This window comes from Lissotriton vulgaris, chromosome 4_1 (assembly GCF_964263255.1).
Source record: "Lissotriton vulgaris chromosome 4_1, aLisVul1.2, whole genome shotgun sequence".
Lineage (NCBI taxonomy): Eukaryota > Metazoa > Chordata > Amphibia > Caudata > Salamandridae > Lissotriton > Lissotriton vulgaris.
In genome coordinates, this window is record NC_141691.1 from 1,196,854,914 (window position 1) to 1,196,866,428 (window position 11,515).

General features: G+C 45.0%; 1 pseudogene; it reads left to right on the top strand.

Moving 5' to 3' along the window:
* The first annotated feature begins 7,553 nt into the window (after nt 1-7,553).
* LOC147723034 (tubulin alpha-1 chain pseudogene) lies at nt 7,554-8,912 on the top strand (annotated as a pseudogene).
* The last annotated feature ends 2,603 nt before the right edge of the window (nt 8,913-11,515 follow it).

Genomic DNA, 11,515 nt, shown 5'->3' on the forward strand with positions numbered 1-11,515 from the left:
GCCCACAAACTCGATCTAAGCAAAGTTTTTAGTCAACGCCTCCATCTAATTTAACCACAGTATTGGAATTCGCATGTAGATATTCCCTTTACTAGAAACAAGTTTCACACAGATGTGGCACTCCTCGTTTTATGACCTGTCCTCCTGAATTACTGAACCTGGGAAAGTAAAAGGGGCCTAAGGGGCACAGGCTTAGGCCCCGGGCAGGGAGTCAGACGGGACCCGGTCCGGTCCCAGACCTCAGAGGGGGTGATGGCTAAGTTTGCACTGACGCCCGTGAGTATTTGCACGTTCTGCCTGAATTCAGTTGTGCCGCACTCTACTCTACAACTGTGGGTCATTGGGGATGGGAAACAGAGTCGACAGAAGAGGAAACAAGAGGAAGAAGTGAGAGAAGGAATGGAATCAAGTAATGGGGTGAAAGGAAGGAGGAAAAAGGGTAAGAAGGGAGGAATGAGAGAGCATTAACCAGGATAGGAATTAAGTAAAGAATCTTAGGTGATCATGGAGAAATGGTAGGCAAGAGTGAAAGGGAAAAGAAAGGAACACAATGGAATGAGAGGGGAGATTATATTTAGAACATGGGTTAGAAAAAGGGAGAGACAAGGAGGATAAGAACTGAAAGGATAAGAGAGCAGAGGAAAAAGAGAGGAAAATCAAATGGCAAAGGTTTAAGAATGGAGAATTTGACATCTAAGTAAAAAACGTAGGAGGCAGGAGTAGGAAAAAGTAGCAAGGGAAAGAAAGGTAACTGGGAGAATGCCCTTCTTTCGGGGAAAGAACATGTTTTTAAAAAAGCACGATAAACAGCTAGATGAAGATTATTGAATCTGTCTGAAAGTACTTGAACATGAGTGAATGTGAAGAAGCCAGGGCATCTCATAGATAGGAAATGTGTTTAATAGCCAAAGTACTGGCGTCAGAACATCCTATTATATCTGAGCTAAACTTGCAGTTGCAGTTTAGGGAGATAGTGGTCTTGTTGTAACTGGTTCTCCTCAGTGAGACACTAGATGCCACCCCCAGTGTTTTTATTAAAAAACAGAAAATAAGATGTATACTTTCTAACGCATGCAATCAGAATAATGGTAATCAGAATAATGGTAATGACATTGTTCCAAAAATGTCAAATTCATACTATGAAATTCTTTTTTCTTTTTAATTTTAGTTCAGTTCGACAACTGTTTATCCACACTGAAGTTGCGACCATAGTTTTTTTTTAACATCTTATTGTACAAGTCCATGACATTTAAGACAACAGCCAACACATGTTTCGCAAAAGTGTAAAACCACTTTCTCAGGGCGCTTTCTCTCAATTTGGAAAAGTTACTCTTTCCATCTATTTATCACATATTGTGTTCCAAATTAAAAGTATCAATGTATCTTGATAGAACGGTTTATTCTGTTTTATTTATTAGTTAATTGTTTTTCCTGCCCAGCATTTACTACACTACCTCTTTCTTCCCAATACACGCACCAGATTTACTTCACTTGGTACTGCCTGTGCTTATTCTTTTCCAAATAGAAGCAGTCTCTACTGTATCATACTTGAAATATAACATGAGTTCCTTCTGACCTGCAGCATGCCTGCTGTTTGGTTTACCCCACTACTTACTAGTATGCATCGTAGCTTGCTGACTGTACAGTCATACATGACCTGTGTGGCAACCCAAGGCCATCTCAACCTACTACCTGTGCAAGTGCATTTTTGCCTGTCCATTATGCGCCTCTTTCCATAGCTTTACACTGAGTCAATTAAAGCTGTCTCTAGGCCAGACTTAAATAAGAATCACAGATGGGCCTGTGGTGTTGGAAGCCTGTCCACGTTTCTATCAAGCCAATAGCTTTTTCTGATTTCCTTGGAAACCAGTTGTCGTCTTTACAAGGAGCACAATGGAGGATATGTTTTTTCCTAGGCTGTAAACAAAGCAATCCCCCCTTGCAAACCAGACCTGATCTACCATTGGTTGGTTTGATAGTCTCTGGTTAGTAGGGGTTTTGCATGGCCCCAGCTCGAAACCCTCACAGTGCGAACTCAATGCGCGCCCTTTCCGCGTCTGATAATGAGCTCACTGATGGTGTGATGAACATGGAGGATTTTCACCGCCTGGCACAAATGTGTGCATAGGCCATGCGATTATAAAATACAATGGTGCACTGTTTGTATTTTGAACCTGGGAGGGCTTTATCCTGGATATACTGTGATAAAGCTGTTGGGCCAAGCTCTTACAATGTCCTTCGCATAAATCTTTGTCCTCTCATCAAAGCTCATCCATTTATCCATTCATCCATCCATCCATCATATATCCATCCATTTAAATGGGATTACTCTCCGTAGTCCCCTCCAGGTTCTTTGGAGATTCAAAAGGCTGGGCACATGTGATGCACATTTAAAGCACATGCCTGTCATAAAGTGTCCTACAAGTTGTCACACAAGTGAATTGTCACATAAGTGGCGTGCCATTGAGGACAACCTATGCTTTATGTTCATGGTTGGGCTAAATGGTTGGTGGGGTCTGTAACTATTTGCTGCTGATACAATGGCAGTGTGATATGCCAAATATTAACTCCTCAAAGTAAATGGACATACGAATCTGCTAATCTGTTTCACATAACACTCCAAATACTTGAAAAGAACTTTAAAGAATATGCATCCGTAAACTCTTTCCTGTGTTAAACATTCAAAATGATACTGGGACTTCATGGGGAGATGCTCTTAAAAGATGATGAGCTGTAGTACTAGTCTTCCACAGGCCTCCACTGTGAATTGTTTTTTAGATACATTATTGTTCATACTGACTGCTGAAACATGGTTAGATAAGTCCTTGACGGCCTAAGATTTATCCAAAATAAATGCAGGTTTTATTTGCTTTATTACATCAAAACCCATTTTTGTTGGCTCTTAGGGCTCAGTGCAATTTACCACCGCTAACCAGTGCTAAAGTGCTTGCGCTCTTTCCTTTAAACATGGTAAAACTGGCAAATTTAATTTACTTGTAAGTCTCTCAAAATGTGGCTCTGCGTGTACCCAGGGACTGTAAATTAAATGCTGCTAGTGGGCCTGCAACACTTATTGTGTCACCCACATAAGTAGCCTATTTAAACATGTGTCAAGGCCAGGCCCTGTCATTGCAGTCTGCCTGTGCAGTTGTAAAGCTGCCATTTTGACCAGGCAATTGGAACCTTTTGCCAGGCCTAAAAATATTCCCTTTTACTACATATGTCACCAGGATGTCACCTCTAGCCCAAGCCCTAGTAGTGGTTGCTAACTGTTGCACTTGCTCGCTACACATCATGTGGGGGCTGGTCTCACTTTTACTTTGATCTCTCTGATTCACTACTTGTGTCTATTTTTGGTACTCTCTGAAAGAATGTCTATGGGCAAATATGACTGGGTGGGTAACCTGGTGCTCTTTAAGGTCATCATCTACTATTAACTGTGCTTTGAAAGTTGATATAATTGAATATATAATGAGAAATATGCTGTAAAATTCACCATTTTGGTCTGTCTTTTTCCAAAATTTTCTTGGGGGAGAACCCCCCAAACCCCGGTAGTAGCGGTTTTGCTCGCGCGCTGTGCACGCTGCTATGAGCTGGACAGGGGCTGGTCTGGATGAATTTGCCAGGGCTGCTTCCAGTTCCCTGTCTGACCCTTGTGTGTCCCCATGAATCTGGTCTGTACTGGTGCTGTTCCTGCAAGGCGTGCTGCTGCTGGGGCCTAGGGGGGTTGGCTTGCCTCCCTGGGCCCTGCTTTGCCCCTTGATGCCTCCAGGACTCTTTTGGACCCTTTAACTTTTTGTTTTGAGCCTTTGCTTGTTTCCAGCTCTTTGTGAGCGCTATGTGAGATTTTCTTATTTTCCCCAAGGAGGAGCGCAAGGGCTCCACAGCGCCGGGCTGATCGACGTGATGGGGGGGAATCCCGGCATGAGGTATCCCCCCGACATGCTGTCAGCGGGGGGTGCCTACCCGGCTTATTTGCGTGGTTCAGTAGGGGAGCCTACCCCGCTTATTTGTTTCTTTTGGTGCGTGGGTGCCCACCCAGTGACTTTGCTGATATGTTCGGTTACGAGGGAGCCCACCCCTCATGTTGCCGCTATTTGATGAATCACTGTCGCACCTCCGGCAAAACAGGAAGTCAGGCAACGTAGTGCCTGATGGCGGGCAGGACTACCGGTTCCAAAAGGAAGTCCCGCACATGCCCTGGCAAGAGGAGGAGAAGTTGCCCGGGAGAAGGATGGCGCCTGCCTGTGCGGGGCTCCCATGACCGAGGGAGAGCACCGCAGGTGCCTCCGAATGCAGCTTGAAGGCAGAGGGAGCGCGAGGCACATTGCAGGTGCCTGCCCCCACCGCGGTCAAGGAGAAGAGACCAGACGAAGAAAAAGCCTACCCCGACCAGAGCCAGTGAGTAGGGATCCATGGGGCAATGTCTCTTGGGCATTGCAGTGCCCAGGGGCACAGAGTCAGAGCGGCCCTGTGTGTGCAGTGGGCCGCTCCAACTTGGCAAGATTTGTTTCAGAGGGCCCCGGGGGGGTCACGAGGCTCTATTGTAGTCTGAGCAGCCCCGCCTGGCAGCGGGTCACTCCAGCAAGGGGCACATTGTTGTTCAGAGAGCCAGAAGGGCCCGTGAGCCATCCCAGTGCCCCGGCATGGTGCTAATTTTCACAGCGGCACCGCAGTTGCGGGCCGCTGCAACGAGAGGGGCATGTTTATTTCTATATCTTAGGTGGCTCCAACGGCGGGCCCAGAGGGGCTACGTTTTCCCCCATGGTGAGGCACAGTGGTACCCTCGGTTTTGTGCAAGTATTTTATTTAGGAGTCCCTGAGAGGGACAGGAGTGCCACAGTGGTGCCAGGCCTCATTGGATTCCCAGCTGCCCAGCAAGTATTGGGCAGCTGCAACGTTTAGGTCTCTCTTGACTTTGGAGACATGTGTGATTAGGAGTGAGATGCACTACTTTGTTATGTTAGTAGCTCTTTTATAGCCCTCAACTCACCCTGGGGCATCTCGGCGCTACCTAGAGAAACGTCTCAAATAGCGGGGGCCTAAACTGTAGTTATTTTAATACAAGAAAGCCTTTAGATGTTTCCTAAAAGTACCGTAGGTCGGAATATCCCGCAAAGCCTTAGGCAAGCTGTTCCAGTACTTCGGAGCTAGATATGAAAAGGCTTTGCCTCCATTGCGGTTCACACGGATGCGAGGGATCTGTAACAATTTTAGAAAGCCTGATCTCAAATTTCGGCCAGAAGTGTGTTTTATCAGTTTCTTTTGTAAATAGTGAGGTCCTCGACCATTCAGAGCATTGTACGACAGGCAGCAAATTTTAAAAAAGGATCTTTTTTTTACCGGCAGCCAATGCAGCTCCTTTAGCAAAGGTTCAGAGGGGGAGCCTGCTGGCATGTTTAAAATCATTCTGGCAGCAGTATTTTGAATGACCTGTAGTTTGTTAAGCAAGGTCACACCCACTTCTACCAGCAAGGCATTTCCATAGACCAAGCGGCTGATCACCATTACCTGTGCCCCTGACACAGCTGCGCAGCACTTAGTGCCAGCTGCACCGTCTAGGTTTACGCAGTGGCGCAATTGGATTTTGCTGAATTGGCAGCGCGCCCTGACATTCTGGACACAGGGCATTTGAGCCCCTTTGGGGCTGGCCAGTTGGCCAGGGGGGGGCTGGTAGATTTATAGGGCGCCAGGCCCTAATGTGATTGATGTGCTCATGCAATGTTGTGCTAGGAAATGTAATGCATTTAGTATGTTTTACGCACCCTGTTTGTTACCTCTAAATATGGTTTATGATTATGAGGTTGTTTTGCATATCAGGTGTTTATGCTAGTTAGATTATGTTTCACTGTGTAAGGTACGCCCCTAATGTGAGTTATACTTAGGAGGTAGGGCCTAATGTGTTTAAACTAGTGAGGAGATTGCATAATGTGTTTATGCATGTGAGGTAGGCGCAGAGTGTAATTTGCGCCTGATGTGACTGTGCATAATGTAGTTTATGTTACAGGCTGATGCTAAGTACAGTGATTACCAGTGTTTACTGGTTGTACGTTTATGAACTGTTTTACCTATTACCAAGTTCGCTTTGTGATGGTTCTGACAGTGGTCCATGTGGTCCTGTCATGTGTATATAATCCCTTGTGAATATGGCTTGTGCCATTTGGCACAGTGTATGTTATGTGTTTACTATTCTAATGTGTTATGAGAACACAAAGGCTATTTTTTTATGTAACCTTGTGTGGGCTTCCTTTTGTAGTGTGCCTGGAATGTTGTTGCTGAGTGCGTGCGCAAATGCTTTCCACATTGCCTCCGGGATAAGCCTGACTGGTCGTGCCAAGCTATCAAGGGGGTGAGCAGGGGTTATATTTGGCGTGTAACTCCTTTGTCCTGACTAGAGTGGTGATCTCTGCCTGGCTTTGGCGCAAGCCTTATCCAACCAGAGCTCCCATTTCTAACAAACCACATTTTGCCTGCGCAAATTGTTCACTCCCTAAGTAGTGGAGGAAGGTAAACTCTGCTCTGCTGGTGGAGTTCACAGAGTTTAACCACTCCACTTGAAGCACGTAGTTCGACAAAAACTCTGCCAACTGCCAAGGAGCGGAGTTTACCATCGTATACTTCACCCTACGTGAACACCGTACCAGCCAGGTATGTAGGACTAATCCCAGTGATTAAATCCTAGGTAGGAGAAATTGAGGACGGACTATAGATCCCGAGGAGGACAGATATGGAGAGAGAGCTACCAAACGGGCACCAGCCGAAGGATGCAGTGACAGCAAAGAAGTAGAGCCAGGATGTTGAGGTAGGCAGATGATGGAGGAACAGGAAAATCTCTGTTGAGAGACCCAAGCAACCCGACAACATGGCAGAAAACTATGTTGTTGCTGCTTTGTTTTAAGGAGCCCCCATACATAATACCTTATCCATCTTAAGGGATTTAAAACAGTAACAGAGCAGAACTTCTCTGCGACATTCACTGTTGAGCACCAGCACATTGAAAAGGGAGCACAAGGAAACTTTCTTGCATCTTAGAGGGTGGGAGTAATACCTTTGTTTTCACAAAGGCCCCATGCATTATCAGGTTTGCAATTGCGGTGGCTGAGCAATACTCCTCCCCTGATGGAATTTGGCTGGGTTTTTCAGTAACTCTGTGCAGTTCCACAGAGTGAAACTATTTGAGCTCAACCCAGGCCTATTTCTAAGTACCAGGATCGTGAAACAGAATTCTGAGTTTAACACATCATAATGGGGGATTATGTATGTATGTATGTATTGCACATTTGTATAGCGCAAAACTGTCACCCAGAGGGTATCCTGGCGCTTTTGACTCTACTGGACCAGCTACATAATCATAATACATTATGATTAAATACTATGCATTCACCCAGAATGACTTACACTGAAATGAATTGCACTCCTGGTTTGCAGTGTTGGCAGAGGTCCGTAGCGCGTCTGTAGTCAACTACATCCCCGGAGGAAGTGTACCAAGCACACCCTCCTCCCCTGACCATCAGCCCTAGCTACCTCTGAACTCCGCGACCAGCAGCCCCAGACCCTACGGCAATGCTTGAGTGTATTTCCATCCACGTGGGCCAGGCCGGTGTGCAGATTGGCAATGAATGCTGGGAGCTCTACTGCCTGGAGCATGGCATCCAGCCTGATGGTACAATGCCCAGTGACAAGACCATTGGTGGTGACGATGACTCCTTCAACACCTTCTTCAGTGAGACGGGTGCAGGAAAGCACGTTCCCCGGGCAGTATTTGTGGACTTGGAGCCAGCAGTGATAGATGAGCTGAGGAATGGGGCCTACAGGCAGCTCTTCCACCCAGAGCAGGTCATTAATGAAAGGAGGATGCTGTCAATAACTATGCCTGTGGCCATTACACGGTTGGAAAAGAGATCATTGACCTGGTGCTGGAGCGCATGCGGAAACTTGCTGACCAGTGTACTGGACTGCAGGGCTGTCTGATCTTCCACAGTTTTGGAGTTGTCACTGGGTCTGGATTCACATCCCTGCTCATGAATCGACTTTCTGTTGACTAAAGCAGGAAGTCCAAACTAGAGTTTGCAATCTACCCTGCTCCCGAAGTATCCACTGCTGTTGTGGAGCCCTACAACTCCATCATTACTACCCACACTACCCTGGAGCACTCGGACGGTTAATTCATGGTCGACAACGAGGCCATCAATGACATTTGTCTCCAGAAACTGGACATAGTGCGCCTAAAATACACTAACCTTATCCGGCTTATTGGCCAGATTGTCTCCTCCTTCACAGCCTTACTGCGATTTGATGGTGCTCTCAATGTGGGCCTGACAGAGCTCCAGACCAAATTGGTGCCGTATCCCCGCATCCACTTCCCACTGGCGACCTACTCGCCCATCATCTCGGCCGATAAGGCCTACCATGAGCAGCTCTCTGTGGTGGAGAGCACCAATGCATGCTTTGAGCCATCCAACCAAATGGTCAAGTGCAATCCCCGCCTTGGCAAGTACATGGCTTGATGCATGCTGTACCAGGGCGACGTTGTGCCTAAGGATGTCAATGCAGCAATTGCGGCCATCAAAACAAAGCGAACCATCCAGTTTGTGGATTGGTGTCAGACTGGTTTTAAGGTTGGCATTAACTACCAGCCCCCAACAACTGTTCCTGGTGGGGACCTTGCCAGAGGACAGAGAGCAGTCTGCATGCTCAGCAACACCACAGCCATTGTAGAGGCCTTGGCCTGTCTCAATCACAAGTTTGACCTCATGTATGCCAAGCGCCCCTTCGTTCATTGGTACGTTGGAGAGGGTATGGAGGAAGGAGAGTTTTCAGAAGCTCATGAGGATCTGGCTGCTTTGGAAAAAGACTACGAAGAGGTGGGCACCAACTCAGTGGAGGGAGAAGACGAAGGAGAGGAATATTAGGCGCAAAGTGGCCTGACATAACTTTCTTGTCTGTTTCTCTGTCGTCTGCAATAATTGTAGAATCTTGTCTGTTCTCTTATTCGTGTTCCTGGCCATGTACATGTCACCATTCCTGCCTCAAGCTTCTTGGATTAAAGACTTTCAACCTAAAAAAAATAAATTGATTGCTCTCCCTATTTTGCTCAAGATTTGTAATTCCATTTTAGGTGCAAACAGGAGTTTGCACCCGGAACAGTTTTATCCTTGACCCTGAAATATGGTCTAAATGTGCCATATTCTGATATTTTGCTTGGCTGTTTGTGCCAAATTCACTTTTAGTTGTATATTTTGATATTTGTCTTGTAGCAAAGCTGCTTAGCTGCAAAAAATGTATTAAAAGGCATAACAAATAATGTTAAACTCTTCAATTGTACATTCATTTGTTGAGAGTGTGGATGTTGATGTACAAATGTTTTGTACTTCATAAATCAGTGGTACACTGGTTTGGAAATGGAAAAGAAACACAATGGTAAGTTTTACGCTTTTACAATAGTTGAATCCTTAAATTACATTGAGAACCAAATACATTTTGAACTGTTAAATAGTGAACTGAAAGACTGATTAACAAATAGCACTTCCCTAAGAGTAAATCAGTAATATTATGCATGAAGCAAGTTGCAAATAGTCTCAAAAGTTGCTTGTTTGTACTTGCAAATTACTATCAAGCGGAAGCAGGTGGTTGGCAGGTGCATAGTCTAAAAAAAGAAAACCTGTTACTTAAAAAAACCTGCTCTTTATGCAGTATAAGGTGGATGAGAATCTTGGCAGCAAAGCTCAGAAGATGGAGAACATAAAGCAGAATTTTTAGGATCTGGAGAACAATGTTTAATGAGGAAGAAGAGTGAAGTTAGACCATTCATGCACATGTACAGGTCCTATTGTCCGTGCATCATTTGGTCTTCAAGCATTTAGCGGGAATAAACGCTGGAACAGATGGTGTATCACAGAGTGTACTATCCAGATTTGTTTTTACAACATTTCTAGATGTCTGCTTTTACAATTAAATGCACATATTATTTTCCAAGCACAGTACAGCATCTCAACAATAGCAAGTTAGAATTTGTATAGTTGACCAATTTCATCGGATGAGAGGTTGTTTAAGGAGCAAATTTTCCTTTGTGTTGCGGCAAAACATCATGGAAAGAACATCATTAGCCACAAATATTGTCTCAAACGTTGTGATCTCAAAATATTGCGGGCCAGAATATCGCAGCTAAGACAATTGCTTTTTTTTTGTCAAAAAGTTTTTCTAGATTTTTCAACACAAACTCAAGGCACAATCCGCCCATTATCCCACGCAGGGGATAGATGACTACTAGCCAGAATGATGATACCTGACAAAAGAACCCTGTTGTGCATGTCGACGTACCCCAATCACAACTCGTAGCTCAACTGAAGGATACAGTTTCCAAAGCGTATGGGTACATAGGGCAAACTTACCCAGAAGGAACGTCAGTGGGAGCTTGTGGCAACTCTGTCGTCTTCTCTGCAGGATTTAGTGTTCTTAACATTTCCACTGCTGAAACATAGTCCCAGTAGATGTGGGTATAGCGGAACTCTCCCCCTAGGGTCTCGAAGTTAAATCGAAACTAACAATCATACAAAGAGTCAACCAAAGTAACTAAAAAAAAAACACTTCCCACCACCCCCCCCTACCCTGGTGGTGGCCTCAGAAACCCTGGAATGGGCCCACAATAGAGGGGCCTACTCAGAGTTGGAAAAGATGTAGAGCCCTAACTGTAGCGGGACAGACTGCCGATGGGAGACCCCGTGAAAGGAAGGAGACTAACGGGCCCCACCTGTGTTTCAAAAGTACTTTATTAGTTTTTTTTGCTCAAAACCATAAAAGTTCACAGTTCAAAATATGTTTCAGGTTTGTTTGTTGGTTAAAACAGGTATACCCTGGCGTTAAAAGGAAAATCCATCTATTCCACATTATAAAAGGCATCATACGGTTCTATACATCCAGACATTTTCTGTAATTCATTACACTTTTCAAAAAGCCAATTACATGGGGTATACAATCTAATTTTAACAGTTGTAAATAAAGGAGAGCGGGGCGTGCTTGTACAAAGAGCGTTCTTTTTTTAAAAAAAAGGTTTAAGGTAAAAAGCTCTGGGGAATTCATAATATTTACAAAAAAACATAAAATGCAGCAAATCCTGTGGAGACAAACTGTCGCAGCCGCAGGGTTCTAGCACTGTTCCTCTGTGACTTCCCCTTGGCACTGCTATAAAAATGTGAAACAAGTTAAACCTAAACCTGGTTAATAAGAAGCGCTCATATGCTGTTAAAGGCAATAGGAGATAAGGTTCCTCTCCAGGCGAGGTTTTGAGCATCATGTTTAGATCCGCGTTTTGCTTTGTCATGTCCTTTTCCTCCCTTTCCATTACTTTTCGTGTGGAGAAGGACTTTTTGATGTACGCTACGTCATTTATGGTAATACCTTCCAGGTTTAAAAACAAATCCAGACGCCCCTCATTCCCAAGTCTGGTTTTAAGATACTTCAGCCAGGGAATCTTGGTCATACAGTCTAGGCCCATTGTCTCTTTTAAGAGACTGTG